This window comes from Miscanthus floridulus, chromosome 9 (genome assembly GCF_019320115.1).
Source record: "Miscanthus floridulus cultivar M001 chromosome 9, ASM1932011v1, whole genome shotgun sequence".
In the NCBI taxonomy this organism is placed as follows: Eukaryota; Viridiplantae; Streptophyta; class Magnoliopsida; order Poales; family Poaceae; genus Miscanthus; species Miscanthus floridulus.
Window position 1 is genome coordinate 119870402 of NC_089588.1, and position 16454 is coordinate 119886855.

Sequence of the window (16454 nt, forward strand, 5' to 3'; positions counted from 1 at the left end):
CGATGGATCCAGGTGTGCGTGTGCTGCGATACCTCTGGGTATCCCAACCAGCCGGCCATGCTTACATCCGAGATCCGGTCTCGTTTGGTTTCTATGCGTGCTCCTAAAATTTTTTGTCACATTAAATATTTAGATATATACTTGGAGTATTAAATATAGACTAATTACGAAACTAATTACCTAACTTGCGACTAATTTGCGAGATGAATCTTTTAAGCCTAATTTATCAATGATTTGACAGCGTGGTGCTACAGTAAACATGTGCTAATGATAGATTAATTAGGCTTAAAAATCGTCTCGTAAATTAGCCTCCGCCTATATAATTAGTTTTATAATTAATATATATTTAATACTTTTTATTAGTATTTAAATATTCGATGTGACATGAATTTTATAAAAACAACTAAACAAACAAACACCCTCGGAGAACGGCAGCCGGTTCTATCGGGTGATAGATAGATTGCCCGGTTGTATATTCAAACGCGTTATTTAATAATAGTGAAAAGGGAATGGTGTGGGTAAGTACATGGTCGCGTGGAATGTTCAATGACTATTACCATGTGTCACGATATAGTGCGTGGTGTGACTGGCAGCGTACCCCAGGTGCATGCCTTGAGCAGGTCGGTCGCAGCGTGCAGCTAAACGAAGGCACGCGGCGTCCAGACCCGGCGCCACGTTCATTCGAGCTTATTTGGCAGGTTCTAACTTGTTTTCAGTCAATAAATAGTATTTTTCTCTCATATTAAATTAGTCAACAATACTTTTAGTCATGCTTTATAAGTTAAACACGACTAAGCGAACAGCTGCCCTGTTGCTGGGAAGAAGATAGTGACTTGCGTGGTCAATGCATTTGACGGCCGGAACTCTGCTGGTGGGTCAGGACCAAGTCCAGAGACAGCAGCATGCAGCTGCAACGGCCTGCATGGCTCCTTGATCGACCGATGACCCCGTCCCACACGGGCGGACGGGCTCTGGACGTACGTACATACGGTGAGTAGAGTACAGGACGGAGTGGCGCATGAATGCTAGTACCTTGTCTTTCTTGGGACTGTATATTGTATTGGCTTGTGGCTTATGCTTGTCCGGACAAGGACAAGCCGAGACTTCTTTTGGCTGGTGGTAGCACCACCGACCACGCGAGTTTCGATTGACTGCTCTCGATCAGTGATAGTGAGAGATGTCGTCGCTGTACTTATAGCCTAATTCTGCCCCCACTAATACCCTGCTCTAAGAGAATCCTTACGGGTTTGGTGTGATTTACTTGCTAAACTAAATAGACGTAGCAAGTTAAGAGAAGAAATAGTAATCTTAAATTTTGTCTTTCACGAACGGTCTCCTATAATAGCTTCCTAAACTATTTGCATTAGGAACCAAACTATTTCTAACCGACCAAATCTTTTTTTAATACCTTTTGTCTCTTACTATTTCCTCATCTGGAATCCGTTATTTTCTTAATTTACGCAGATGTCCAATTTATTCCGATCCCCTGAGAAAAACACATGGTGGGGAGTGGATACGAAGTTCCTTTCGATTGCGGAAACTTACGAGATGAGATGATATTTGGTAACTTTTATTTTTAAGGATCGGAGCTCTTTTACCAGACTGTTAGAGGACATTTTTTTCTTTTTTCTAAAATATAAAAATAGGGAGCTAGTTGTTTGTGAAGATGCTCTAATTTCTCTAGAACGAACTAGTGTGAACGGCATTCAAGACGTGCACAAACTAACTTTCATGTTACGGTGCATTCCACAGAGACAACAAGCAAACTACTCCCTCAGCTCCATTTCAAATTTGAGGTGCTCTAGTTTTTCTAGATACATAGTCGTTTCTCCTGTATATATCTAGGCATAATGTATATTTAGGTTCGTAGCAAAACCTATATTCCTATAAAAGGCAGACTGACTTACAATTTAGAACACAGAGAGAGAGTCACAAACTAACATCTACATATGTCCATGAACTTGTAAAATTAAACCAAGCATGCCAAGTCCAATGAGTGTATGCTCCACTAGCGCGACATCCAAGTGGGATTAAGCACTGATGTAATATATGATGCGGCACTGAGAAATTCCTTTCTTCTCTCTGTATCGTCATCTTGTCACACAAACTCTCATCTAATGCACGAAATGATATATTTTTTTCTTTTCATTTTAAACAGAAAGCAAGGACATTTCTCAAATCTCACATTGTAACGTATAGTATTATGTTTCAATCTAAATGTTTCAAAATCATCCATCTGCGGTTTAGGATGTGCGAAATGAACGTGACCACGAACATTATGTTCGACGTATTACAAAAATTTCAGTATTTGTACAATTTTCGATATTGTACAAAGATTTCAGTGGAAATGGTGCTCGTGGTCACATTCAATTCGCATCCTAAACCGCAGATGGACGATTTTGACATATTTAGACTAGGACATACGATATGTTACGATGTGAGATTTCAGAATGTCCTTGCTTTCTGTTAAAAACGAAAAGAAAAAAAAGGATATTCTTTCCTGCCATATTTAGAAAAGAAAATATAGAGAAAAGTGTTCTTGACTGACCGGCGAGGTACGTCCAGAGCAGACTGCTCTCTCTATATATACAGCAGCTGGCATTTATGCCCATGAGACGACTGCAAAATACCCTACCCTACTAACAGCGTAAGGGGAATCGCAACATCTGAGCATAGTGCAGACACATGGAACAGGTTTCTCCTCCTCGTGTCGCACATACACCACCGCCGCCGACATTGCTGCTACCGCCTCTGCCGGAGGCAGCAGGTGAGCATGACCCTAACCAGGAGTTCCTAGACAAGATGCGCGGGTGGTTGATGACGGTGGCCACTCTCTTCGTCAACATGGCCTTCACGGCGGTGCTGCAGCCACCGGACTGGCTGGCAGCGTGGTATCGAGCGGGCTTCATGCTGGAGAACCACCCTCAAGTCAGTGAGATCGCTAAAGCAGTTGTATTCTTGTTCTGCAACGTAGGCACGTTTGCGACAGCGATAGTCCTGGTGCTCCTGCTCCAATATATGCGGGATCCACCGTCTGCCAAGGACGCCATGACCTTTGCAACACTAATGCTGACGGGCATCTCCGTCTTGGTAGCATGTAGCTTCGCCGTGGCCACCGCGGATAACTGGGCTGCCATTGCCGCGGTGTTCTTTACTACAGTGGCGGTGCGTGCCGTTCTGGGTTGTGCCATCGCAGCCCTGCGCCAGAAGCCACCGTCGTCGACGCGAGCAGAACTAGAGCTTAACGAATGAACCAAATGAAATACATACCCCGTATCGTATCGGCGTGCTACGTTCACGTCGTCATGGCTAGGTTTCATTTGCCCATGCATGTATCTATCCCCTGCTGTCACCTGCATCTCGTATTCTCGTCTCTTAAACTAATATTTATACCAATGAAAACCCACAAAATGATGCGGCACCACTACGTAGAAAACGTTTTTTTAGGGGCGGCCGGTAACCTATGTAGGGGCGGTTTTACCAGCAACCACTACGAAGGGGTGGCTACAAATCGCTGATTTGTAGGGGCGGTTAGAGCGGCTGGTGTTATCAGCCGCCCCTACAAATCGATTTGTCGGGGCGGCTGGATATTGAGTCGTCCCTACAAATCAATTTCCAGAAATCACGAAAAAAGGGGCAAAAAAAAAATTTAGCAATTTTTTTTTAATGCGAGGAGGTCCCCACCGGCAGCCACACACACCCTCAACTCTACCGTTGAAGCATTTTTTCATGATTTTTGCACACTTTGCGTCGGCCGAGTTTCGAACCCGCGACCTCTCGCTCGCGCGTAAACTCCTCTACCACTGCACCTCACGATCAGTTGCGTCTATATTCCATTTTGGTGCCCCACATATTATACAAAACTGAGCATAAATTGATTATTTGAGGCCCTAAACTAATTCAAATGAAAAAGCTGTCAACTACAAAGTTTTAAAACTTTTCGAGATCTACAACTTTCATTTTGGTAGTTTCTCCATCCGAGGTCACTTATAAATTTTGAATTTCAAATTTAAGAAATTCGAACGTAATTTTCCATGACAAGATGATTTCAAATGAGAAAGTTGTCAACTACAAAGTTTCATAACTTTTCAAGATCTACAACTTTCATTTTTATTGTTTGTCCATCCGATGTCATTTAAAAAATTTAAATTTCAATTTTTTGGAAATTCAAACGTAGTTTTCCTTGACAAGATGATTTCAAATCAAAAAGTTGTCCACTACCAAGTTTCATAACTTTTCGAGATCTACAACTTTTATTTTGTTTGTTTCTCTATCCGAGGTCATTTATAAAATTTGAATTTTAGTGCTTAATTTTTAATACTCGACGTCTATTTGTAGAGACACTTCAATATTGAGCCGCCCCTACAAATCCGATTTGTAGGGGCAGCTGGATATAGAGCCGCCCCTACAAATCAGACCATTTGTAGGGGCGGCTGATAACACCGGCCGCCCCTACAAATCTATTTGTAAGGACGGCTCAGTTGGCAACCATTTATAGGGGCGGCTCAATATAGAGCCGCCCCTACAAACAAAGAAAGGCGTTGCTACAAATCGTTTTTGTAGTAGTGCATGTTGGCAGCACCAAATTTCCTCTTCGCGTCTTGTTCATAGCTAGTTCATACTCGTTGCTTGATATCAAACAGAGGATAGCACCAACTCAAGCGCTATATATTAGCCCGGTTTCAGCAACCATCCTTGCTCAGTCGATCTCCTCTTTTATTTGTAATGCAATTTACCTACACAAGCCGGACATGCTCCTCCGACAGAACCACCGTCCACGTCGTCCCGAAACTCTCCTCCGTTCGATCTCCCCATCCGATGGCTGAAATTGGTTTTGTCAGATTTTACTGAATCGGATTTTCCTTCTTCTTCGTAGCTTCTTGTGGCTCCTCCTCATGTTCCTTTGTCTACAACGGCTCCTCTTCAGAATCAGCGCAAGTCAAATATATACACAGCTTCTGCTTCTCCTTTCCGAGACTTCTCCTCTCCCGCACGCGACCTCCCTTCCGAGCCCGACGCTTCTCCTCCCGCGAAACGCCGCCTCCACCGCGTCGGCCCCTGCCTTCCCTTCCTCTCTCCCTCTGCCTCCCTCTCTCTCTCTCCCGGCGTCGAGGTGGCTGGGCGACGGCGCCCCCGGGCAGCGCCGGCGTCGGCCCCAGCGGCGGCCTGTGCCTGTCCCCGGCCATGGCGCGGCGAGGCGAGCCCCACCAGTGGCCGTCGGACTACCTACCCCCGCCGCTGCCTCCTCTGTCTGCTCCGTGTGTGCTCATATGCTACACGTGCTACAGGAACCCTACCTGCCTTTGCTACAGGGAACCCTAGCTGTTGGTTCCACTCAGGTCAGCTCTCGCTCATTCATTCTCGTCTGGTAGGCCTACGTCTCTTCTGATTTCACGTGTCCTAGGGTTAAGTCCCATGGTCGATGGGTCGATTTAGAATACCAGCAGAGTGATCATCTACCTGTTCACTCCAGTTGCGTCGCCATTCACACACCTTGTTTAGAATTAATTTTCCTGTTGAATTTATGCATCTGTACATCGATTTTGTTCTCATGGATATCGTCTACCGCCTGCTCTATCACTGCAGCAACCAGAAGGACAATTGGAATGCCTACGTATTTTGCTGGTACCTGTCTATTTGGTGCCTTTTTCTGTACTACAGCGATTTAAGCTCTGTCTGTCTCTCAAAATTAACCTATCTGAAATCATTACAATGCAGGGTCATGTGGTGGATTGTTATTTCAAAATGGTGAGTTCACTATTTCAGATCCTATTTATTGTTCCTGAATATGAATACTTATATTTTGCAAAAATGGAATAAAATTCTTGTTTGGATGGTGAGTTCAGCTATTTCAGATCCTACTTGAATATGAATACTTATATTTTGCAAAGATGGAATAAATAAAGCATTGGAAAGGAGCATTGTCCCCTTCGATAAATCATAGTTATTCAAATATATATGCATGTAGAATGTTCTGTTTCCTAATTTGGTGACAACTTTTCAGATTTGGTTTCTTAGGTCATAGGATCACCAAGATAATAAAGAAATTGGAAGCTACCTGCTACATTCTAGCAGCATGAAAAAGGTTAGCCTTGAGCCTATTTTTTCGATGGTTTGTGTTTATGCCTCCGAATGGCAATGACATAATTTATTGTTATAGCCTACATAACATTTGTATTTGAAAGAGACATATTTGGTTGTTTTTTCACATAAACAACCGAATTTTCATTACTTCGGTTGTTTTTTCACATAAACAACCGAATTTTCATGACCTTTGTAAACCATACACTATAAAAGTAGTCTATAATCTTCTTCCAATTATTACAGGTGTGTAACCATGTCCTTCTTAGTCATTGCATAAGACAGAACGATTGAAATTGAACTTTCCGTGTGCAGGTTACATCTTGTGCAAGTCAACAAAATGCTGTGCAGTGCTATTAGCTTCTGCAATAAGTGTGAAATGATATAGTCGATAATAAGAGTAAGAAAAAACAATAGTAGCAAACCATATTATTGTCGCCAATCCTAGGTTCGCTGATGGAATTTGCAGTTTTCTTAGGAATATTTTTCCTCTGTTTTTTGTATGCTGGATCCGGAAGGGGCTAAATCTGGATACTGCATCTCATTAAGTTGGTCGATGGTAAATAATTTGGCGTCCTGTTTGTCCTCTCAGTTTTTCTCAGTTATATGGTATCCTAAATGGGCACTGTGCACCATCTATTTTAGTTTTCATGTACATGGAAATAAAGCATGAAGGTTTAGAATATGTTGGTGCAAGATCTCTTAAAATAACGAAATCATATAAGCTATTATCTTGCAGTGAACAAAGGTAAAGCAAAACAAAGCAAAGAAAGAAAATGGTGAACCTTTTGCTTCACGGCGATCATTTTCTTTGGATTTCTTGTCCTGGCTGCCACTGCTGCTATCCATTAGAGGGGTACGGTTAAGTTGTCACCTGGAATGTTAAGGCTAGATTTTTCTTCCACCCTTGTAATTGCCTCTTGATCTCTCGAGTCCCTGAACAAGATAGAGTTATGAGCAAAGTTCAGGTTTTTAAAGAGAGAGAATTGGTGGTTGCCCATACCTGTACCGAACAAGGCCGCCTGCTCCTCCGCCGGGAGCGCCGTCCACGTCGCCGTAATTTTTTCCATCGTTGAATCTTGCAATCCGATGGCTTAGGTTGCTCCCGCGAGATTCTACCGAATCAGCTTCTGCTTTTTACTGTGCAGCTTCTATCCGCTCTCTCTTCCGCAAGAATCAACCTACTCTTGCTTCTTGTCAGAATCTGGGCAAACGAATATATACTCAGCTTCCCTTCTCTTCCAATGTCCAAATACTTCTTTGCCCCTGCCGGTCCATCCGTAAAAAAAGGGAAAAAAACAGCTCCTCCCTCTCTTCTCCCTCATTCTCCGACGCCCACAGGGGCGACGACGATGGCTCCTCCCTCCCTCCCTCCTCCTCCTCCTCCTCATCCGTCTCCTCCTCCCCTCTCCCCTTCCCTCCCGAGACGGTGGCGGGCGCGTGACGCCGGCGCTTGCCTGCAGGCGGCGTGCTGGCGCGGTTGGAGCCCGGCGGCTCCCTTCCTCCCCCCCATCCTCCGCGAGGACTCCTCAATGACTCCTCAGATGGGTTCCGTGTGCTCTCCTGTGCCCGACAAAACCCTAGGGTTTGTCTGTACGGCCAGACGGCGTTCAGGCGCCGCGCAACCTCCTCGGCGTCCTGTTCTTCATCGCGCCCTTCGCCGCCGACGAGTATCCAGGTACGCCGGCCCCTTCGCTTCCCTTCCTGCTGCGCGAAACCGAGCACCCAAACCTTGAACTTCTCTAATTTTTTGATAAGGCAGCTTAGCGCAGAAATTGCGTCATACATGCTCAGCGACTCTTCAATGGCCTTATCTCTCCAGGTACTAACCAATTCGAGCTCTTTTTTCACAAATATTCAGAGTTCATCTGCAGTATAGATGTGAGCCATTTATGTTTTTGATGATTCAATGAAGCACTATGCTATGGGCTGGTTCTTTGAGATCATGGTTCTGCATATTTTGTTGTTTGTAGCGTAAGAATGGGACAATAGTTGCTTGCGTGTTTGATAAAATGCACACCACGGTTCACATAGCTCCAAGTATTAAGTTCCTGTTTAATTTGGACAGCTTCCAAAAGAAGTCGGTAAACAATTTGTCTGCCACCAAATTTTCCAGTGTACTCTATAGCAGCGAACAATTTCGTATGAAGAATGAAAACCTATAGCATGTGTTTCTAGCCTGATTGGTTGGCCATGAGGATATCTATTAATTACAATGGACCTGCCATTTTTCCATTCAGGTTGGAACAAGCATGATTACAAGTGGATGCGAAATTGCTGAGAGTAATTGATGAATTTCGTAACAGCAGCTGGGAACCCCATCGGGCACAAATCTTGGTCCTGCGTTGGTCAAAACAAAGGCTGCAAAGAAGGAGCAGGAATACCTACTTACAGCAGCGACAGATTATGCGTAAGTAAAGGTATACAAGCAGCAGCATCTGTTAATGATTTTGAGGCCCTCCTCATCTTTTGCAATAGATATATAGGCTTTGTTCAAAATTTTGAATTAACCCTTTCCTGATTTTCCATAGTCATGGGTTCCAATCTAAGATGTCCCAAATTATTGCTAACTGCAGAGAACGATGGGCTCATACTACCGTCCCTCATGATGAAATGTCTTCCTTGCTCAATTTGCTCTGAATAGCTATTGGATCTCAAAAATTGAAAACTGAATTTTTCATAATGTTTCAAGGTTTGTGCCTGATCTTGTGATCACCCTACCTGATATACATATCTCTATTCTTGTAGTTAAGTGCAGTTGTCTCGTCTATATTTTACTTTGAAGTGTGTTTGCAGATAAACTAAGTTAACAATATAGTGTTGCATTTTATACTAGAGCTTAGGCCTCTAGGAAAAGGACAAATATTGATCAGTATAAAATTGACCCAACAGCTCATTTTTATGTGTCTGGATGCTCTTTTTTGCTAGAGTAGTTTCCGGTGGAGCGGTTCGAATAGAATTATATGTGTGTTCAGTTTACCTGCAATATGAATATGGCACCAATGACCACATCATGGCTTGGAGAAGTTGCATACTAAGTGCATCTCCAAGAGCATCTCCATATTCAGGTATGCAAAGCAATACACACCATGTTGGTTGCCTGACCCATCGTTATTTATGAGGTCAAGAGTTTGCCTCTGCAGTTCACAGAATTAATTACTTGATACAAACATGCTGTTCAACTGCACTTCAAATGAAACCACTCGTGTCATACATGCTCGTGATTACATCTACAGAAATATAGCTACTGCTATCCTGTCTATTTGTTTTTCCTAATCTTAGTTCTTACCAATGAAGCCACTTCTACGGCTTCTGTTTACAAGGGGACCGTTTCAGCAACAAACAAGTTCCAATGGGATAGCAAGGACAAATTCCAACTTCCAACTAAAGTTCATATACAGTTTCCTACATTAGCAATCGAAATTGAATTATTTTCCCTACTTTAGATATTACAGCACAGCGAGTGTAGGATCAGAGGCTCAGAGCTGTCAATAGAAATTAAATTTACATACCGCTCGGATGAGGTCGCCTCTGGATTCTTCTATCATATGCATCATGCCATGAAATTTGAGGTTATATGATGCACGCGAAATAGAAATTAGAAATATTTTGTAACCAGACCCTATTGCTTCTCCGTTGAAATATTTATACTTAGATTCAATTTAAGGCATGGACCTACTGCAGTCCATTTTTCGTATTGTTCAGTAGATTCTGTCAGTGTTGAGGTTCTACAATAAGATTGCTTGTGTCAATGCAATGAAGTGATCACATCAACACCTCTGCTTACAACATGGAGTATGAATGCCTTCACCTTAGATTTCAATGAAGTGAATTTGCACTGCCATAAAATTTGCTCTTAGAAAGTTATCAATCAGTTTCCTACATTAATTAGATGGCATGTTGCCTATTGCATCCTTCAAATTAAATGTAGGCTATGTAGAATTATATAAGCAAGGTTCAGCCTTTTTGTATGCTACAAATTAAAACGAAGGTTATGTTCAATTATATAAGAAGGCTTCTTTGTTGGCTCCCAGACTGGGACTACTAGCTAAAAGCAGAATCATCAGTTGAGGTTGTTTTCCCTTGGTAACCTTCTCGAACTTACTTTTCTACAGATGTAGATGCCCATACAAATGCATGATTCAATTGAAATTTATGCGGATAACATTCATCCTTCTATCTTTTTATGTCCAAACATGTTGACATACAACCTCTAAACATAGAAACCGAGTATAGTGCTGACTGGTTTTTTCCCAGGCAGAAAAAAATAAACCAGGAAGATGATGCAGGTAGCCACTCACAGAAGTGAAGCAGCATCTCTGGTACGCAAGAGATAACATTCTCCAAACAGCATGTGACTAATATGTACCAATAAACAACCAAAAAGATAAGGTCTTCCTTGCCAACTCTTATCACATAACTGACTTAGTTCTGGACAGAGACATACACAATACATTGTCTCACACCAGTTAGTTTCAAATACTAAACATTCTTCCTTTATTGTTCCATATAGGTGCTGCCGCACTATTGCCGACATGTAACAAGCTTTTGCGTCCTACGAAGAACTGTCGTTCGAAGAAATAAAACCTATATGTAAATTATCAGAGTACAATGCATCGACTTCTGTGGTACATGCATCAGGCTATGATGCATCAACTTCTATGTACTATTTGTCATGTCTGTGATCTAGACATAGCTATGGGAACATATCCGATGTGTATGGAACCTAGATACATCCTGCTAACAACTTTCCCTGCTATAAACTCCGCTAAGACTACCACATACTATGGATGTATCAGTTCGAACTGTCGCTATGAAATCGTGTCGTTCCAGTTGTATATGAAACTATATTTGCCTTCTGTAAATCCTAGATAAATCCTACTAAAATATCGTCAGACTACTGTCACAACTCCGTTTTCTTAGCATTACCATGCTCCACAGAGAATCTATGTACCACCAGGTGATATCCAGCCAACGAAAATTAGGTATACACAAACCTCGCAAATATACAAAAAAAGAGATCTATGTTACAAAATAAACCCCCTAAGACAGCAGGTACCAACACTAAAAAGCGGTTCCCACAAATATACAGCAAAATCCATAGCCTCCTAACCACTTCCTGCTGACACCCTTTGGCGCCCCCCCCCCCCCCTTTGGCACACCGAACAAAGCCAAGAAAAAAAGAAAAAGGATTGTGCTCTCACATATCATGGAGCCTCGATTATCCAAGCCACGGCACCCTGATTGATACGTCTTAGGCCCAGATAACACACAGTACGAGTCAACAGATGTGCTGAAACAGTGATATAACAAACCCAAAAAAAAAGTTTCCGGCCCCCCCAAAAAAAAAAAGAGGCCACGGGCGCGCGAATGCACGCGCCACCATACTAGTCCTATATATATGTCACACTTTGCGCATATGGTATCATTGAACAAGGTGTTGTTTGTTTGTCTTAGGTGAGGCAATGGTTACGGAAATGACATTACAGTGTGTGTAAGAGAAAGCGACATTTGTTTGGCTGGACTTTTCAACGTCTTCCATTTTCTTAGTCATTTTTCAGTAGCAACGAAGGTAACAGGGAGCTGCCGGGTGAACACGCAAAATCTGCATGCACAACCCACCGGTGCCCGCTCCTGTTACCGCAACCTCCTGCTGGGCTTCGCGCCAAAAGACAAAAGCAAGTTACACACGCATGCAGGAACTAGTATGCAAGGCATGCAAATCAAAGGCTAGAGCTGGAGCTAACATATCTATGAAAATGTCCAAAATTATTAAAAAAACTCGACACATAAAAAAGCAAACTTTTGAGAAATGTTCTAGAGAAGATAAATTGACCTCCTTTACAGACTACTGCATCAAACTCATACAAACAGTCTGTTTGTTGGTTGGTTTCAGCTAGGGCTCACTACTACAGGAATCAATTTGCGCAGCGTGGCCAAAATACGCTCCGTGGCGGGCACCTTTTTTGCCCGCCACGGTTAACCGGTGGCCGGCCAGCGAGGCCGGCCACCGGGGCGCCCGCTGCGGGAAATTGGTTTACCGCTGCGGGAAAGTATATTTACCGCGGCGGGCACGTTACACCGCCCGCCGCGGTAAATCGGTTAACCGCGGCGGGCAAAGCCGCCCGCCGCGGTTAAGCCACGATTTACCGTGGCCTCTAGGCTGCGGCGGACGGCTTTGCCCGCCGCGGAAAATAAAAAACGCCCGCCTCCATTAAAGTTTGTGTAGTAGTGGCTTATCAGTCAGTCAACACTGTTTTCCTCTCATAATAAATCAGCACCAGCCAGGCTTATCAGCCTAGAAACAAACCAGCGAACATGCTCAAAATAACTTGTTTAATTGGTCAACATCCCAAGCACCGACAGTTCAACAGAGAATAGCTCAAATCACACCGTTGGTTTCCACCTTTGGTTGGAACAGGCAAACAACATACGTGCCCTTTTCTCAACGCGTGGCGCCGTGTAGAGATACGTGTAGGAGCACTTTTCTCAACATTTTTTCCTTTTCTCAACACCGTGGCCGGCAATTAAGATGCTACACTAAGTTGTTACGTAGGTATTTTCGATGACATGACAATATTTTTATAAGAGAGAAGAAATAAGTCTCGTGTGGATGACACTCTCTTGGCACGATTACCAACTCTCTATGAGTAGTGAAATTAAATGCCTATGAAACCAAGAGTGAGTGTTTCATCTATGTTTTATTTCATTCTATATGACATTACAGTTTTGGAAACATAGTCATGAAACTCCTCGCTGGGGCCGGCCTGAAGGGTAATGCAAAATATAGATTCGTAGATAAATTGACTTCACTTGGGACAAATAAAAACAAAGTTGACAAATAAATAGTAGCTCCGTTGTGAAAGAGCAAGTAACCATAACTTTATAATAATAAATAAATTTGATCTTTAACTGTGAGCTTCTTTTCTGCTGCATCCTCTTGGCGTCTTTTCTCCACCACCTCCGCTCCGCCTCCCACTCCTTAAATTTCCCCAGATACGACTTATCTTTCTCCTTGATCTCGATGTTGATCCACTGCTCAAAATCACAAAGCGGTGGAGGGGTCTGCAAAACATCCAACTGTTACACATGCAACCTAATAAACCATACAAGATTTCATGTGACACATAAAAAAATATTGCACAATATCAATTTCTCACCATCAACACAATGTGGATCTGACGAGGTGTAGGGTCAAACGCATAATTGTCACACATCTAGTACCTCTGCTTGTATGTTTCCTCCTCATCAAAAATCGCTACCTTGCAAGGATCACCGTAGTAGCACATTGGCACTGGAACACCACTAGGAAGTGGCAAACGGGTGAATGCAGTTTCCACCAACGTCCTATTCCAAATTTTGAACAAATCAATCCTATGGTTTCCATTTCGTTCTAGGAAATAAGAACAATAAACTTTACAAATCAATCGTAGGGTTTACCTTGGTTTGGAAGATTTTACCACGCCTTGGCATCTCCGAAGGCCGATCTGGTCAGGTGGGAGGGAGGGGGCGGTGGAGGGCGATCCGGAAGGGAGGTGGGCGAGATCTGGTGGAGGAAGAAAGGGACTGAGGGAGAGAGGTAAGGGGGCCAGAGGGAGGGAGGAGGAAGGGAGCCAGCGAGCAGATCTGTACCAGCCCTTGCTGCGCCAGGCGAGAGGGCGCGGCACTGCGGTGCCATGCCACTAGGCGTGACAAAAAATGTTAGTTTGTTAGATTTAAAAATAGCTTAAAAAGTGTTAAAAATAAAAAAAATTCACCTGGGACATCCATGGAGCTACGTATTTCTATGTTTGAGACAACTCAAACTTTCTTAAAGTTTATTAAAAACGATATCAACATTTATGCTTCTAAATTATAGGTCTGTTGTAAAAATATATTCTTTCATTATTCTAATAATATTTATTTGGTATAATAACTGTTTATATTCTATTAATCAATATTAAAAGAGGCGTCCACACTTGTTCGCATCTCACGAGGTCAGCTGAGCCACTAAGGGCGTGTTTGCGACCCTGTACCTGGCCGGCCTGGCCAGCCCAACTGGCCCAGGCCTGGGCAGGCCTGCCCCAAGTGGTACTACAGCACGTGTTTGCGCCTATGTACCCAGTGAGCCCGGCTCAGGCGAGGCTGTGTTTGTCATCGAAGAGGCAGCCGGGCTGAGAGGCTAACCGCCACCAACTACCACACCGAGATAGTGTTTGTCATTTGGCTGTGGTCGGCCAGGCCCATAACGACAAACAAAAATAGACATGAATGAAAGGAGAATGAGGTTGCTCTTCCATAACCGTTACAACAACAAATCAAAGTTTCAGCATGAAATAGTTTGCCTCAGACATGCTAATTTAACAATTCATGGCATTACTGGCTACATGGGATAATCAAAGTCAGTAAAGAAGAACAGAAGCATGGGTCAGTCAAGTTTTGAAGGCAACAAACGAAAAAGTTCACAGAAACAGATAAGAGACAGCAAAATGATATGTTGCCAACTAATGCATCGATCCATTGTGTCATCATTGGCCAAAATACAACAACCATCAGCCTTGGTAAGCCGAGAAGGGCAACAAGTTAACAGAAAGCATGTAGCCAGCTAATGCAGTCATCCTATTGTGTCATCATCGGCCTAATTAAAACAACAGTTGTGGCACATGAACAACTTGAGTGACAGACCAACTACAACCATAAACAAGATCAAGATGACAGCATTTTTGCAACAGCCTTGCAGCCCAGGTGAATGAGGATAGATTTCAGAACCTTGACCTGTCACCAGTTCATGGGATGCTGATGCATCCCCATGAGGGGCATGAATTGGTAACAGCAAGGGTTCTTGAGGTACCCTTGCATTAAAATCTCTAAGAGCATCATCATAGTTGTTGTACTTCTGATAGATAGCCCCTTCTTCCCTAAGCACTTGCTTAGCACACTCATACCATGTAAAATAAATCCCAGGTTTCTTCCCTTCAAAGACCACATAGTAAGGAGGCATTCTCTGAAACCAACCAAATGTAGAACATGTAAGTGGTCTGAATGACATGCCTCAGTCGACCATTTAGTTTGAATGATGGTGAACATCATCGGCAACTTGATAAAAAAATTAGCCTCAGCTGTTATTTTCCTTGTTTAGTCATTGGTGGCTACCAAGAATTGTAAGAACCAAATAAAGAGGCAAATAAACAACAGTTGCACTCACTGCCATCAGCCATCACAAGAGGATGTTGTTGCTGTGGAGTACAACTGAGCAAATAAAGAAGAAAGCACAACACTGTAAACCATCAAAACAAGAATAAGGTAGCCACCTCAAGTTTGTTTTATGCATCATAGGCCTTTAAATCCCATAGTTACCACCAGAGGCATAAACAACAAAAAAGGCAACTAGTTATCAAATAAAAAGTAGCCAACAGAGGCTACAAATAAGTTTCTTACAATACCAAGTTCAACCCAACAGCCAAGGGCTCAAATGTTCCCAAATCCTTGCCTATTGTTAGCCACCCTCCTAGGCAAACTACACCATCAAGGTCAAGTGTCAAAAGAACAAGCAGACTGCACAAAAGGTCCTGTTGTCAAAACAAGAGAGAGTGGGTGAGGGGGGGCAGAACCACCATTGATGAGCTGCTCTATCACTGAAGTACCAGCAACAAACCCACCCTCAAATGCACCTGAATCCATCCTAGGACTGGCATGTAATGAAATCAACAACAGAATTAGTCAAGAACAGGCTGACAACAATATTAACAGTTGTACGAACTAACCACAGACTAACAGATCATGAAGAACAGAATGTTTCAAGAACAGAATGAATGAGGCATAAAATTGGTCTCAGCTTTGTCCACCAAATTATTACATCAGCATGACACACATGAGTTCCATAGTAGGGTACAGAAACTAAAATCAAGAACATATTACATCAACTAGTGTTTGTTCCCCTCCCTTCCCACATAGCATTGCAAATGGCATCCCTTATTTCAGCCATGTCAACAGAGTCTTGGTCCAGATGGGCTGGGGGCAGGTTGGTTGGATCAGCAGAAGTAGTGAAACCTTCCTCATCAGGAACTACTTCATCAATGCCAAAACCTTGGATCCAGTTATGCAAAATGGCACAGGCAACTACAAGCTTCACTTGTGTCCTATACTTGTGGAAGGGTTTGTTGTCCAAGATCCTAAACCTGCCCTTCAGTGCACCTATAGCCCTCTCCACAGTCACTCTAAGTGATGAGTGCCTAAGGTTGTAGAGCTCCCTTGCATTGGTGGGCCTGTTCCTTGGGCCATACTCAGACAAATGGTACCTAACCCCCCTGTAGGGAGGTAGGAAACCATTTTTGCATGCATACAGAGCATCTACCAAGAACATTTTACCTACACAAGACATCTACTGTGAGAGT

The 16454-nt window shown here is 43.1% G+C and overlaps 1 long non-coding RNA gene across 1 annotated transcript; it reads left to right on the plus strand.

Moving 5' to 3' along the window:
- Positions 1–7689: 7689 nt before the first annotated feature.
- LOC136484382 (uncharacterized) lies at positions 7690–8361 on the plus strand. Its single transcript, XR_010765929.1, has 3 exons — positions 7690–7759; positions 7844–7903; positions 8322–8361. It is a non-coding gene; the product is annotated as an uncharacterized lncRNA (long non-coding RNA).
- Positions 8362–16454: the final 8093 nt, after the last annotated feature.